The 17178-nt window shown below is 32.7% G+C and overlaps 1 protein-coding gene across 5 annotated transcripts in view; it reads left to right on the plus strand.

Annotated features, from left to right (window-relative positions):
- LOC115209833 (CRAL-TRIO domain-containing protein C3H8.02) overlaps positions 1–17178 on the plus strand; it is a 166408-nt gene that overhangs the window by 66337 nt on the left and 82893 nt on the right. For 2 of the 5 annotated variants that reach the window (XM_029778396.2, XM_036501327.1), the window contains exons 2-3: positions 4779–4880; positions 5756–5778. The exons of 1 other annotated variant lie outside the window; for it this stretch is intronic. The gene's annotated coding sequence lies outside the window, so the exon portion shown is untranslated. The remainder of the gene's footprint in view (positions 1–4778; positions 4881–5755; positions 5779–17178) is intronic. 2 more of the 5 variants (XM_029778397.2, XM_036501329.1) reach the window with 1 other exon arrangement.

Here is a 17178-nt window from a genome sequence, read left to right on the forward strand (position 1 = left end):
CCGTGTGGGGAAGAAGCGTAAAGCAACCTTGCTAGTCCATGTATCTCGAATGAAATTAACTTAATTCCGACCTATGTGAGCAGTTGTTCTACAAAAATGGAGCCTAATAGTGAGGATGCCGAGGAAAAAATTAGGCAAATTTCAAAAGTGCCGATAGCAACACACAAAGATGTCCCAATTCCCTTAGCGCTCCCCTCATGGTGAAACGAGTCTGGAACAGATTTGACTTCAATGGGGCGCTGATGAATTCAGATCAGACCAAAGCCTTTGGTAGGGTCGACCATCATTACATGACGGCTGTCCTAAGTGTAACTGATTTCAGTTCCGCTTTCGCTACGAGGTTCAGAGGCAACCTATTCTGTGGTCAAACTAGGCTACCATCTATCAGAACCGTTTCGTATCGTGTACTCAGTCCGCTAAAGATGGTCTTGTTCATTTGCCGTGTACGTTTTGGTGATCGATTCCCTGCTGCAAAACAATAGGAGTTGAAAGTAATTCCGCTCGAACTGGGACGAAGGAGGGCTGTCTGCATAAGCAGATGACTTCGCCGCGATGGTGTCGGATACATTGGAATTAGTTCAGTTTGCTGGCATCAAACTGAACGAATGCCGGACGGTAACGGAACCCATATTAACCAGGACTAGATGGTAGCCTTGCGACTTGGCGTTTCGAGAAGCAAGTCCATGCGGGACGTCGGCATCTATCACTGAACCAAGTGTCTGGTTAAGGGACTCGAAATATAATTTATCTAGAACACTAGATAAACAGAAACCACTACGCCATATGCCCACGGGCATATGGCGTAGTGGTTAAGAGCGCAGCTACTAACTCCAAGATTCTGAGTTCGATTCCAGGCAGTGACCCGAATAATAATAATATCGAAAAATACCTTAGAAATGAGAACCCAGGTTCGAAATTTCCCCGAGACACCTAATGAAGACTGGAGGGTCAGCCCAAACGTTGTGTTAACCACAAACAAGATGAAGACAAATATCCGTAAAGTGCAAAGAATGAACGGAAGAGATTGTGATCAGTCGTGATCAGTCTCAATCAGAAAGGGCTGAGCTGAATCTGTCCTCTAAATGTTGGCTGGTGGTGGCTAACATCGGTATCACTTGGTTAATTTATTATCGTTAGAATTCCGCTCTTTGATCTGGGAAACATTTGGCCTAGTTGCAGCGCACTCTCTTTCGCCCTTTGTGAAATAGATAATTTTCGTTAACCAGTAGGGCCATCTATTACCAATACTACACCAAATGTATCGCAGAATACCATGTGTAATGATGCGCAAGCACGCACCGAGACACCCGAAGAGATTCTTGGATAACATGAAAAGGTGTAGCTTGTTATGAGATATGATTTTTTTTTATAGCTAGTCTCTTTGGTCCAATTTCAGCGCCGGGTCAAGTTCGAAAGTTGTGCTATTATGTTTTTTGTTCAACAGCTTGACTGATGTATTGTTTTACTTTTCAACGCATTTCTTTATAATATTAAAATAACTCGTGATTACCATAAATTTCTCATATTACAGCCTACTGACTCTAGTCCAGTATCATAAAGCCAGTCCTGTCAATGCAAATGTATTGAATAGTCTAGTGTTCTTGCTATGGAGATGAGGTTTTAATATAATATTTTTAAATCAAAATATTCATTTTTCATTTTCACTCGGATAGTTTTCATATACACTTCTACTTTCTAGGCCCAAATATCTGTAGAAGGTGTAATTTTCTAGCTCCAATACTATCACCCTTTCTAGAGTTTGAAATTGTCGGTTTACCTTATTTTATCGTTAGTTTCTTGCACTTATTCAATTTAAAGTATACTTAAAGAACTACTTGAGAAGGCTGAGAAGACTCTCAAGCAGGGGACCGTTTACAGCATACAGGTTTTTAGATGAAAAGGAGATGGTAGATGAATCTGGTCCTCCCTTTCTCCATGTAGTCTCATAATTTTGTTAGCTAAATGAACGGTAAGAAAATAGGATGAAGACCAAGAGTACTGTTCTTTTAGAATGTGGCAGTATATATTACGGTAAGGCTGAAGATTACAATAACTATAAGCTGGAACTATTGGTGCCGGTAAAAACTGTCTATCACTTCTTTGTTGATTCACGAAGCTCATCATTTTTTTCGTCAAACTGACATACCTCCAGTAATTTGATAAGCCAGTCATGTAGGAGTGAATTGAAAATTGGTTTTAGTCCATCCAGGCATAAAATTCTCTTTAGTCCATCCAGGCATAAAATTCTCTTTAGTCCATCCAGGCATATAAGCAAGTTCTTTTCTCGGATCAGAATCATTAAAATCTTGGACAAAACGCCTTTCCAGCGTTTGTTCTAACTCCTTTCAGTTTTGATTTGAAATACCACGATGTTAAATTAGTTTTACATCCATCCAGGATCGATAAGATAAATTCTCAATCAGGTACTAGGTTCGATATAATCGATTAAATGCTTTCTACTAAATTTCAGATTATTATTATTATTATTATAATTCGGCCGAGGTCGACTTTGCCTTTCCTCCTTTCTGGGTCGATGAAATAAGTACCAGTTGAGTACTGGAGTCGATGTATTCGACTCATCCCCTCCCCTGAAATTGCTAGCCTTGTGTCAAAACTTGGAACCATTATTATTATTATTATTATTATTATTATTAAGAGCGCTTAAGGTTGCAAAATCGCTAGAGCATCGGAAAAATGCCTTGTAAGTATTTTCCCGCTCTTTACGTTTTGAGTTAAAATCCTAACGAGGTCAACTTTGCTTTTCCTCTTTTCTGGATTGATAAAATAAAGTACTCTACCCGTCAAAATTGCTAGCCTTGTGCCTATATCAGTTATATATATATCCTCCACGATGTGATAAAATACTAGTTATGTTCTATAGTAGATTCCATTATATTTCTCTATGAAACTAGGCCTATAAATACATATATGGAATCATAATTATGACTGGTATTAGTCAAATGCTTGAATAGAAATAATCGATTACGTCATCTTCTCAAACGATCTTGTTCTTGCTTGCGGTTATAATAAGTCTTAATTATTAAAGTCTGTATCAACAAGATTTGTTTTTCCGAAAGAAAATCGAACTATTAGCAACGTGAGCAGAAGCTATAAAAGTAATTATCTCAGATCGTGAATGTGTTATTTAGACTCATTTAAGTATATACAGAAAGTCATCGAAGTATATTAATGATTAGCACTTCTGTCAAGGCTTGGTTTGATGCCTCTTCAAATTTATAAGCTACAACTGAAGACTGAATACATTTTGGGACCTGTTATTGCTTTTAGAATTGCTTATCGTTTACTATTATAGACAAATGTTTTACTAATTTCATCTCGGTTAAATGATACATTACTAGAGGATTACTCAAACACCTGTATTTTCCATCCCTTTCAGTCTGTTCCCCACCCTTTCTCTCTGTTTCCACTCCGTTTTTTGAGATTATCATTACTATTCTATCGCAAAAACTAACACATATTAATACTAACATTTTGACTGAAGGTTTATATTAAGGAATTTGTTAATCAATTTTCATTATTAGGATCGATAAAAACTGGCCTGGGAAGGTTGGACAAATAACAATCTTAGAAAACTGTAGGTGCAGGTTAACGTTGCTTTAATTTATAGAAAAATGTTATTCACTGTTTCGGAATCTTTAATCTTGTGGATGTCTCAGTTTCAGTAGATTGCTCGTGTGTGGAATTGATTCTGTTGGGAATTATTAATGTAGATGATGTGAATTATATCAAATATAATAGAATGTAAATTATATCAAATATTTAATGATATCTCATGTTGCCACTATTCTGCTGACTACATGAAATGGCTGGGAGGATATGTAACCGGACTTCCGGTATACAGAGCCTGGCTACAAAGCACCTTAAAAGGCAAAGGTTAGTGTCTCTTATTATTAGAAATATTTTAAGAGAGAAAGTAAATAGCATTCATGTATTCCGCTACTCTTTGTTTATGGCATTCTTCAGCTCCGTATATAAGGATGTAATTTGAGTAGGTGCAGGTTAACGTTGCTAATAAACGCCAGATTAGCCATGGTAAGTAAAAGCGTTTTAACAGTGGCCCTTCCATTATTTTTTGAGAGAGGCATAAAGCATCTAGAGCTACATCATTTAATGTGTAGTTTATTTTTTTAAGCGGGTAGAAAGGTAACTTCAGTACTATTTCTTGAGGCCGCGTAGAAACTTCCACAATGATTCGATACGGGTTTAGTTGTTTGTTCTGAAATGGTAGGTGAAATGAGTTCAGTTTAAAAACCAAACAAAAATAAAGAAAAATAAAAACTCGTATCATATGAGAATTTCATTGACCAATTATGGAAAACATTTTGAATAATTTAAATTGAATTTGAAAATATACAACGTTATATCCAAAGCCCTAAACCTATCCAAAGTCCTAAATACTTCAACATCTCTACAATTCTCCCATTTACACCTTATATACAAACAACTTTACTGCCACCAGGTTCTTCCTAACAGTAAAAGTGACCATATTTCTCACAAATATTATTCTAGCGTCCGTTAAAGCAAAACATATGGTTCTCACTTTGCTTAGTAGGGCTAACTAACGAGAACATAGCCACTTTATGACAATACTGATACTACCACCAACAACATTATAATGGTTATAAAACACCTACCAACGCTGCCTTCACTATGAACATAAATATTTATCCCAAGACTTGTAACCCAACAGAGATCCTTCTCTACTAACATTTCTTTGAATGCATAAGTCAGTTTTTCTTTGTTTTTGTTGCATTCAGATATTGTCACATGTACTTCTGCACTGATCGAAAACTCTTTCGTCTGCTGTATTGAACAAATTCCAGAATAACTTATATTGACTCACAGCTAATTAGCATTAGGTAAATATAAACATTTATACTGGAATTTTGGATAACTTCAGATCCTTACTTCTGCACTTATTCGTTCAGTCGAAATTCTTAGCCATGATGTCAGCTAGAAGGTTATTGATGTCGACGAAGCTAATATTGAACAGATAGGCTACATATGTTGATAAATCTAATTTTAACAATACTGAAAACAAATTTTGTTTGACTGGGCCAATTTTCTGTTTGCAAGGAAAGAATTGTTTTATGTACAAGCACAGATTTTTTTCTAGACAGATAGACGAATATGATGATAATTTGCCTTTTCTGATTAAACACTTTGTATATGCTTTTACTACTACTACTACTACTACTACTACTACTATATAGTGGCGGGTTACACACTCATTAGCATGCCTTGAAATGTTTAGTTACGTTTCTTTCTAATTTCAATTCCCCTGATCAAACTTTACTATTCACATTTCGAAGGTCTTTAAATTACGAAGCAGACAAAATGCTGGGACTTATTTAATCGACTGTACCCCGCATCCACCAATTTGTGGCCGTGTACCAATGTTAAAATCCCTCCTGAAGCAGATTCGTCTGTAGAGTGGCAAAGGCGAAAGAGTTCCATATTATAAAATGCCATACATAATCTAGTCTCGATCGTTCACGTATTGAGTTCAAATTTTAATAAAGTTCGTCGTTATTCTGGATAATGAATGTCCTAGCTACCATCTCTGATACGTCCGACTGGGTCTATAAAATAAGTAGCAATCATATGCCCGGTCGATTCAAACCCCTACCACTATGCGTTACATATTGTTTGCTTCATTCCTATGTAAGAAACTATAATGAATTTTGTATTCATATAATATTAATTCTTTTTTTTAATGATTTGCTATTTGCAGAAGACCTCACCCTCCTGTTCACGGTAAATATACACTTTCAATATTAATTTAATACTTTTGTTGGCATTGTCAACGAAATGAGATCCATTGTTACTGTTCCGGGATTTTACGTTTATTTATGATTGAAGTGGACACTTTCTGATCTTGTTTTCTTTATAACTGCTTTAAACGGGAGTTAGTGTTTAATTTTGTGATTTCTGTTCCGCAAGGGGTGAAATAAGCCGTTTCTTTTTGCTTTATTTGACGTTTTAAAATTTCTAGCTGAATTGCTATTTCGAAGACATTCTAAATATGGCCACTTATAATAGTAGTGGTATCACTGTGTAGATAAAGAAATGTAAAGAAAATGCTCTCTTCTCAAAGGATTGAAGAATTATATTTGCGCACGCACTACTCAAAAAAAAAAACCCCGAAAAAAAGTGATTTCTCTGTTGATAAACGTCGAGAATGACAATATTATGAACAATAGAAACTTCATTATCACTACGAATATCAATAATAGCGCCGGCATCGGTAGATTGGTCGATGTTGGCATCCTCAACAACAGGAGCAGCAATAGTACAATCATCCGAAGAGCATCATTTGTCAGAGTAACTAGTGAATGAGAGGAACAAGGTTTCACAAGAATCCAAGAAAAGGAGGAACAATAGATAAGCATTGGAACTATAAGGCAAGTGCTCAAAATAGAGAAGGAATTTTAAAGAGAGTCGTTGTTCCTGCATTGCACACTTAACTATAGCTTAGGGTCCAGTAATACAGAGCGAAGACACGGTCACGGTTAGAGACTTAGGTGAGAAAATCAACTCGTTTTTGATTATGATTTTTCACGAAACAATGTGTCGATACGTGCGGACTGTAGAGACATATTAGTGAAAAAAAAATATTGTTAAAACTAGTTTGGTATATATGTATATAAATGTATTTTAAACATTTACGAGCTTTTGAAATCTAAGTGCATTTTCAACAACACATTTTCCCATATATATATATATATTATATATATATATATATATATATATATATATATATATACTTATTTATTTATTTTTTAAAATTTTATTTTATCTAGTTTCAGCTCACGAGCTGTGGCCATGCTGGGGCACCGCCATTTGGTGTTGCTACATGATTTTATTTCACGAATGCTTATATATGTATATATATATATATATATATAATATATATATATATATATATAATATATATATATGGGGTGATTATAACCAAGAAAAAAGCAACAAGAATGGATTAGTAGTTCAGTACAATTGTTTCATACCAAGAACAATTTTATTTAAAGCTGCAAGTATTACAGCAAATACAAATGTCCAGTATTCATCAGCTAAATCACATATATGTTTTCCAGACATCCTAGAGAGTGTTACTATCCTCATGAAGTATTAGGAGTGAGTTCTATGAAATTTGAAGTCAAATTATAAGCAGACTCAAAATGCTTTCTAATGATGCACAGTTTTATAAAAAGTTAACAATCTTTTTAAAAACTATGTATATATATACATATATGTATATATATATACATATATGTATATATATACATATATGTATATATATACATATATGTGTATATATATACATATATGTGTATATATATACATATGTGTATATATATACACATATATGTGTATATATATACACATATATGTTATATATATACATATATGTGTATATATATACATATATGTATATATGTGTATATATATACATATATGTATATATATATATATACATATATGTATATATATATATACATATATGTATATATATATATATACATATATGTATATATATATACATATATGTATATATATATATATACATATATGTATATATATATACATATATGTATATATATATATACATATATGTATATATATATATACATATATGTATATATATATATACATATATGTATATATATATATATACATATATGTATATATTATATATATACATATATGTATATATATATACATATATGTATATATATATATATACATATATGTATATTATATATATATACATATATGTATTATATATACATATATGTATATATATATACATTATGTATATATACATATATGTATATATATATACATATATGTATAATATATACATATATGTATATATATATATATACATATATGTATATATATATATATACATATAGTATATATATATATACATATATGTATATATACATATATGTATATATACATATATGTATATATACATATATGTATATATACATATATGTATATATACATATATGTATATATATATACATATATGTATATATACATATATGTATATATACATATATGTAATATATATACATATATGTGTATATATATACATATATGTTATATATATATATACATATATGTATATATATATACATATATGTATATATATATATATACATATATGTTATATATATATATATACATATATGTATATATATATATACATATATGTAATATATATATATACATATGTATATATATATATATACATATATGTATATATATAATATATGTATATATATATATACATATATGTATAATATACATATATGTATTATATATATATACATATATGTATATATATACATATATGTATATATATATATATACATATATGTATATAATATATATACATATATGTATATACACATATATGTATATGTATATACACATATATGTATATGTATATATACATATATGTATATATATATATATACATATATGTATATATATATATATACATATATGTATATACACATATATGTATATGTATATACACATATATGTAATGTATATACACATATATATATATGTATATATAACATATATGTATATGTATATACACATATATGTATATGTATATACACATATTTGTATATGTATATACACATATATGTATATGTATATACACATATATGTATATGTATATACACATATATGTATATGTATATACACATATATGTATATATATATACACATATATGTATATATATATGCATATATGTATATATATATGCATATATGTATATATATATATGCATATATATATATGCATATATGTATATATATATGCATATATGTATATATATATATGCATATATATATATATATGCATATATATATATATATATATATAATATATGCATATATATATATATGCATATATATATATATGCATATATATATATATGCATATATATATATATGCATATATATATATATATGCATATATATATATATATGCATATATATATATATATATGCATATATATATATATATGCATATATATATATATATATGCATATATATATTATATATATGCATAATATATATATGCATATATGCATATATGTATATGCATATATATATGTATGCATATATGTATATACATATATGTATGCATATATGTATGCATATATATGCATATATATATACCTACATATATATGCATATATATATATATATGCATATATGCATATATATATGCATATTATATATATATATGCATATATATATATATATATGCATATATGCATATATATATATATGCATTATATATATGCATATATATATATGATATATATATATGCATATATATATATGCATATATATGTATATATATATATGCATATATATATATGCATATATATGTATATATTATATGCATATATATATATATATTATATATGCATATATATATATGCATATATGTATATGTATATGCATATATATATGTATGCATATATGTATATGCATATATGTATGCATATATGTATATACATATATGTATGCATATATGTATATACATATATGTATGCATATATGTATATACATATATGTATACATATATGTATATACATATATGTATGCATATATGTATATACATATATGTATACATATATGTATATATATATATATGCATATATATATACCTACATATATATGCATATATATATATATATACATATATGTATATACATATATAATATATATATATACCTATACACACACACACACACACACACACACACACATATATATATATATATATAGCATATATATATATATATATATATATACATATATGTATATACTTATTAAATATATATATATACCTATACACACACACACACCACACACACACACACACATATATATATATATATATATATATATATATATATATATATATATATATATACATGTATGCACGCACGCACGCACACACATATATACACATATATATCTTTGTATCGCTCTCTTATCCGTCGCCGTTGTGGCAAATAAAAGAAATCATTATTATTTTTTGCTATTTGCGTAGTGGTTTCGATGCTCAAAAGTATCTACTTTCCTCTCAAAATTGCTGGTCTTGTGCGAAAATTCGAAAGTTTGATTATTGTTATTGTTTCATTGTCTTTTCTCAGCTTCTAACACTGGTGATGTACTAAGGTGGTTGCTGTTCACTACTAGTTTACTAAGGTAACACCTCTTATCTTTTGGGCACCATCCAGAGTATTCGAGCGTTTCCAAGCGGTGCTGTTTTCTGCAAGTGCTTCATCCTTACTGCAACCCGTATTTGTTCCATGTAATTCTCAATATTTTTACTCACTGTTCCTACGGCTCCGACAATTATTGGTACTACTACCAACTTTTTCAGTAACCACAACTGCTTAACCTCCCAAGCTATCGACTTTTCTTTTTTCCTTATCGCATACCTTGTCAGCTGGGACTGCTATATCTATGATCCAGATTCGTTTGCTTTCTTTTTCAATTAAGGCTATATCTGGTTTCCTATTCTCTATCTCATGTTCGCACTGATTCATAAAATCTCATAGGATCTTTGTATCATTTTCAATGGTGCCTTCGGGTTCATGTTCGTACCACTTTTTTGCTCTGTCAATTCCATACTTATTATTATTATTATTATGCGGCAAGGTGGCAGAATCGTTAGCACGCCGGGTAAAATGCTTAGCGGCATTTAGTCCGTCTTTACGTTCTGAGTTCAAACTCCGCCGAGGTCGACTTTGCCTTTTAACCTTTCGGTGTCGATAAATTAAATACCAGTTGCGTACTGGATCGATCTAATCGACTGGCCCCCTCCCCCAAAATTCCGGGTTTTGTGCCCTGAGTAGAAGAGATTCTTCTTATAATTAGGCGGCAAGCTGGCAGAATCGTTAGTACGCCGAGTAAAATGCTTAGCGGCATTTGGTCTGTCTTTACATTTTGAGTTCAAATTCTGCTGAGGTCGACTTTGCCTTTCATCCTTTCGGGGTCGATAAATTTAGAACCAGTCTTTAGAATCGACTTACCCTCCCCACAAATTCCAGGCTTTGTACCTTTGTTAGAAAGGATTATTATTATTATCATCATTATTATTAAGGCGGCGAGCTGGCAAAAACGTTAGCACGCCGGGCGAAATGCGTAGCTGTATTTCGCCTGCCGTTACGTTCTGAGTTCAAATTTTGCCGTTACGTTCTGAGTTCAAATTTTGCCGTTAAGTTCTGAGTTCAAATTCGACTTTGCCTTTCATCCTTTCGGGGTCGATAAATTAAGTACCAGTTACGCACTGGGGTCGATAAATTAAGTACCAGTTACGCACTGGGGTCGATATAATCGACTAGATCCGTCTGTCTGTGCTTGTTTATCCCCTCTATGTTTAGCCCCTTGTGGGTAGTAAAGAAATAGGTATTTCGTCTGCCGCTACGTTCTGAGTTCAAAATCCGCCGAGCTCGATTTTGCCTTTCATCCTTTCGGGGGAGATTAAATAAGTACCAGTTACGCACTGGGATCGATATAATCGACTTAATCCGGTTGTCTGTCCTTGTTTGTCCTCTCTGTCTTTAGCCCCTTGTGGGTAGTAAAGAAATAGGTATTTCGCTTGTTGCTACCTTGAGGTCGACTTTGCCTTTCATCCTATCGGGATCGATAAATTAAGTAGCAGTTGAGTACTGGGGTCGATGTAATCGACTGTCTCCCTACCCCCAGTTTCAGGCCTTGTGCCTTTAGTAGAAAGGATTATTATTATTATTAGGGTGGCGAGTTGGCAGAATCGTTAGCACGCCGAGCAAAATGCTTAGTGGCATTTCGTCCGTCATTACGTTCTGAGTTCAAATTCTGCCGAAGTCGACTTTACATTTCGTCCTTTCGGGGTCGATAAATTAAGTACTAGTGAAACATTGGGGTCGATGTAACTGGCTTACCCCAGTCCCACAAATTTCAGGCCTTGTGTCTTGAGTAGAAAGGATTATTAATTAGTATTAGTATTTTCAGCAGCATTTCACATGTAGACTATATGACATATGCTTATCGACTGAGATATTGATTTTGCAACAGGTGTTGTAACTTTCACAAGAAATGATTCGATTGGTCACACCCTAGTCTTACAGAATTATAAATTAAACCAACTACAAATTTTGTCACCAACCCGCCTCACAGTATTAGAATTACGGATTTTTAATGTAGGCAGAATACCATAAATGTTTTGTGAGGAAGAATATATTCGGCGATATTGACCATGGTATTGATATATACTTTATTCACTCCAAAGGGATGGAAGACAAAGTTAAGGACAAAACTCAGGAGAGAAATAAATAACACAATAATAATGACAATAATGTTATAACGAATTTTTTTTCAAACATTTTAAATCAAACTATCATTTCTTTATTAGCTCGAAAAAGAAAAGTTAATACAATTATCATTAAATTGTATGTTTACAAAGGTGTGTGTGTGTGTCTATGTGTAACGAGTGAGAAAAGTTATATAAAAATGACTAAACAGGTGAAAAACGTTATACTGTATATAAAAGGAATAATTAAAAATTTATGAAAACATACCGTAAATCCTCGAGTATAGTCCACCCTTGAGTATAATACGCAGGGGTTTTTTAGGGGGCTGTACCTCTGAAAAACCTAAACCTTGTATATAATACGCACCCGTTCTCTAACTTGAGTCAAGGAGGTCTATATAACGTCCTTGGTTTGTAAAAATGTATATGGTAACGTGCTTTATTATTATTGTATATATAACATAATGCAAACATGTAGCTTTTTTGTGCATTTTGTTTTCAGAAAATAAAAAAAATAACAGTAATAACGTTTAATAAATGTTGATAACTGCAAGTTAAGGATGATTTAAGGTATTTTCGCGCCCGACATCACAAAATGCGTCTGAATAAACATTGCCGGACAGCAAATACAGACTCGGACATTGCTTAGAAAATAATTTTCCTTTTTAACCTCGTATATAGTATGCACTAGGGATTTTGACCTTTAAATTTTGGAAAAAGAATGCGGATTATACTCGAGGATTAACGGTGAATGATTACATGAAGTCATAAAAAGTGTAATAAGTAATAATTTAAACGGATATTATTTTAATAGGTAAAACGGGAAAATTCATTTAGGGTTCTCGCCACACGCGAGTGAGAAACTGTTGGTTAGGTAGGGTTAGAACACATCACACCTCTGCCCACCAACCATTTCTCGTCCTGGAGCTTCGTGCACCGAAAGGTTCTTATTGACAGTTTATGCGTGGCTTGATCTCGTTCTCATGAAACTCTTCTTTTATCATATAATAAAGATGTATTGCTTTTATTAGACTTCTATTTTTAACATGTTTCTTATAATCCAACATTATAGTTGTTTCTTTAGTTTTGTTTCTTTGCCAACGGTCAGGGTCTTCTTCCTCTTTTTATCTTTTGCATCTTCTTTGATTGTTTGCAAACCTTTGTCAGTGACTACCTCTTCATATTCATCGTTGCTTTGTTGTTGCTTTGTGAGGTCGGACATAAGTGGAAAGCGGGTAAATAGTTTCTGGGACGAGGACTGGAGGTTTTCGCTTTCTTTCGCTATAATGGCTTACTTTTAGTCGTAACAGTAGTTGTTGTTGTTTAGCCCCAGGTCATCCTTGATCAGGCAAAGCTATAATGGAAGACATTCTAACGGTAAGGACATACTAGCGTTTTACCAAACATAACATCGTTATGATTTGAATTTCCGTTCTACCCTTCTTTGTAATCAGTAAAAAGCAAAAGTGTTTCTGCTTTACGCCCCAGATTTTAGTCTCGAAGTCAATTCTTCCGAAGTTTTACTCATATATTCAATATAAACGTTGATTCTCATTCTTTCATCGTACTTATATGAATATATTTAGCTTCTTTGACTAGGCAATGTACAGTTAACACTGTAACATGATTTTAGTCCTTGGATCGCAACTATTATTTTCTATTTGCTTATCTTTATAATGTATGAAACATGGCTAATATTTCCTTCAAACTTTGCTTTTGTAACATTTATTCAAACCCCCAAAGAATCCCTCTAACACATGGCTATGATGCTCCCTCACTACTCCGACTAATGATCATGACAGCCACAAAGAGACGTGGTTAAGATCAAGCAACTGCCAAGCAAATCTGTGGTATTGAGCAGAATATTTTTTTGCGCCCTTTTCAAGCCTAGCCAGGCTCATGGGCCCGGTTTCCCGGTTTCTGTGGCGTATGTCTCCCCCCCCCCCATCGCTGGACGGGACGCCGGTCCATCGCAGCGTTACCCAAGAAACAGGAAGAAAGAGTGAGAGAAAGTTGGGGCGAAAGAGTACAACAGGGGTCGCCACCCCCACCCCTGCCGGAGCCTCGTGGAGCTTTAGGTGTTTTCGCTCAATAAACACACACACAACGCCCGGTCTGGGAATCGAAACCGCGATCCTCCGACCGCGAGTTCGCTACCCTAACCACTGGGTCATTGCGCCTCCATATAGATGCACCCTTTTTAAAGCCTAGCCAGGCTCATGGGCCCGGTTTACCGGTTTCCATGGCATATGTGTTCCCCAGCTGGATGGGACGCTAGTCCATCGCAGCGTTACTCATTTTTGCCAGCTGAGTGGACTGGAGCAACGTGAAATGAAGTGTTTTGCTCAAGAACACAACGCGTCACCCGGTCCAGGAATCGAAATCACAATCTTACGATCACGATACTGACACTCTAACCACTAAGCCACGCACCTCCACGAGCAGAATATTTGCTGTAACAATATTTCTGCTTCAGCAACTATTGGCTAAATCTGTCTGAAATGTAATGGAAAATAGGTCAGTTTTCAAAACACTGATGTCCAGGTGACAAAAGCAAAGTTTGAAGGGAACAGTAGTCATTTGCTTTGATTTCTAGACATAAGCAAATAGGAAATAACACTTACTGACAAAAGATAAAAAAATATGCTAAAAATTTTGCTATACAGTATGATATAATTCCAAATTAAGATTCTCTGCGATACGTAGGCACTTACAAGATTAAGTGTTCTAACAATCGCATCAATAATTCACACATGTACGGACGTACCTATATACGGCAAGAAACAACAATAATAATGTTTCTAATTAAAGCGCACGATCAACAATTTTGAGGCGAGGGATTAGTCAATACCATTGACCTTAGTATTTGACTAGTACTTTATTTTATCGACTTGGGATGGATGAAAGGCAGAGCTGACTTCGATGGGACTTGAACTCAATATGAAGATTCGGAATAAATTATAGAACGTCATCGTACGTCGCTCTAACGGTTTCTCTAACCACCCCCACCATCTCAATAAGAATTCTAAGAAGAAAGAGTGAATAATTTTTAATTGACAATTTTTTTCTTGAGAAATATTACGTAGCTCAAGATTATAGTAACAACGTGGGTAATACGAGTCTTAACTAAAAATATAAACGTCCAGATAATCTAATTATTCCTTTTGATTAGAGAATTCTTTATTTTTCAGAATGAGCTTGTACTGTTATTTAAAAAGGATAAAATGGTCGCTTAAAATAGGATAGTATCTATATTTATTTGAACTATAAAATATGTTTTGATGACAGCTTATAGGCGTGGGCAGACGGAAAGAGAAAAAATTACGAAGAGATATATAGAGTATGGCAAGTGATAGGAAAAGGTAGGCTACGTATAATTGATGGCAGCTGGTTTTGCTTATGTGTCAAATTTAAATGTGTTTGTTCCAGTCAACTAGACCAAAGACAATTATGTATACGTAAGTTTAGAGACATATGATAGGTTAGAGAGAGAAGTAGTAGACATTGGAATGAAATCTGGGAAAAAAATATTTACTGTGATTTTGTCAACTATACAAGATTTGTGGTTGGAAAGACGAACATATCGAGTGGATTTAAGTGAAAGCGGCATTTAAATAACTTCTGCAGAGTTTGTAGAAAACGTGGCTAAATAGACAAAAGAATACAATTAAATTGATTTGTAACGTGATAGTAAGTGCAAGTTTGTATATCCGGTCGACGGTTCGTATTGCAAGGTCTATACTGCATATGTACGTGACAGCGTGCCGTCTTAAATGTGTGACCTACATTTCAGTGTTATAGGTAAAGCTTCGTTAGTAGCTGTTCATGAATGAAACAATTTTTACACAAGGAAAACAAACAAACCTAAAAACAAACTTGTGAGAATTGTCATCATGAAAAGTTACAAGAGAGCAAGTTAACATCTGTAGGGAATGTGGTGGTTGTAACTGTTGATAAATTAAGTTGTTGTTTTGTCATTTTTATCCATTTATTTAAGTTGTAGACTGTTTAGGTTTTTCTGTGATTAACTTCTCATTGTAAGATGTTTTCGAAGTCCCGTTTAAAGAAGAAAATGGATGTTTGTAAGTGGTGTGTGTAGTTAGAGGTGAATTTAATCGAGGTAATTAAGGTAGAGAAGGGAAGAATTACGAACGTTAAGTTAAGCTTTAAAGTGACTTCAAATATAAAATTAGAATTTTTAGAAGATTCTCAAACCAGACGCATTCAAAAGCTTTGATGTCAAAGGAAACAGATTCATAGAAGACAAAAGACTATATATGCCATTGGAGAATAGCACTTTCACAACTTCAGTGAGGTGAATTATGTAATTTGGATCAATTTAAAGTTTCAGTATAGTAAATCATTGAAAAGTGATGATAACAAATTGTAAAAAAATAAAATTAAAAAAATGATAGTATAAGTGTTTGTGGAGTAACGGAATTGTGAATTCTGGCATTTTGATATTTGAAACAGAAATAAGACACGTTTTATGATATGTGCAGCGTTTGTCAATGATGGAACTGGAACAAATTATAGGATGTTGGACAATGTAAATGCTTTATGGCGTTGATTGATACTTTACAACTATCCTATTGTTATTTCAGATTCGGCTGAGATTGATTTGGTTTTTTCTCTCTTCACGGTAGACAAACCACAATCCTATAAATTTTAGCGTCTCTCAAGGAGCCAGCATTTTATCTCCGTTAATGATCTTATCTCTATCAAGAGTCACTCTTTCTATTTATACACATCTTCCATTTAAAGAATATATTCGCGAGCCAATGAAGGAATCTCTATGCGGTTTTTCTATCTGATA

This window comes from Octopus sinensis, linkage group LG3 (assembly GCF_006345805.1).
Source record: "Octopus sinensis linkage group LG3, ASM634580v1, whole genome shotgun sequence".
NCBI classification, from domain to species: Eukaryota; Metazoa; Mollusca; class Cephalopoda; order Octopoda; family Octopodidae; genus Octopus; species Octopus sinensis.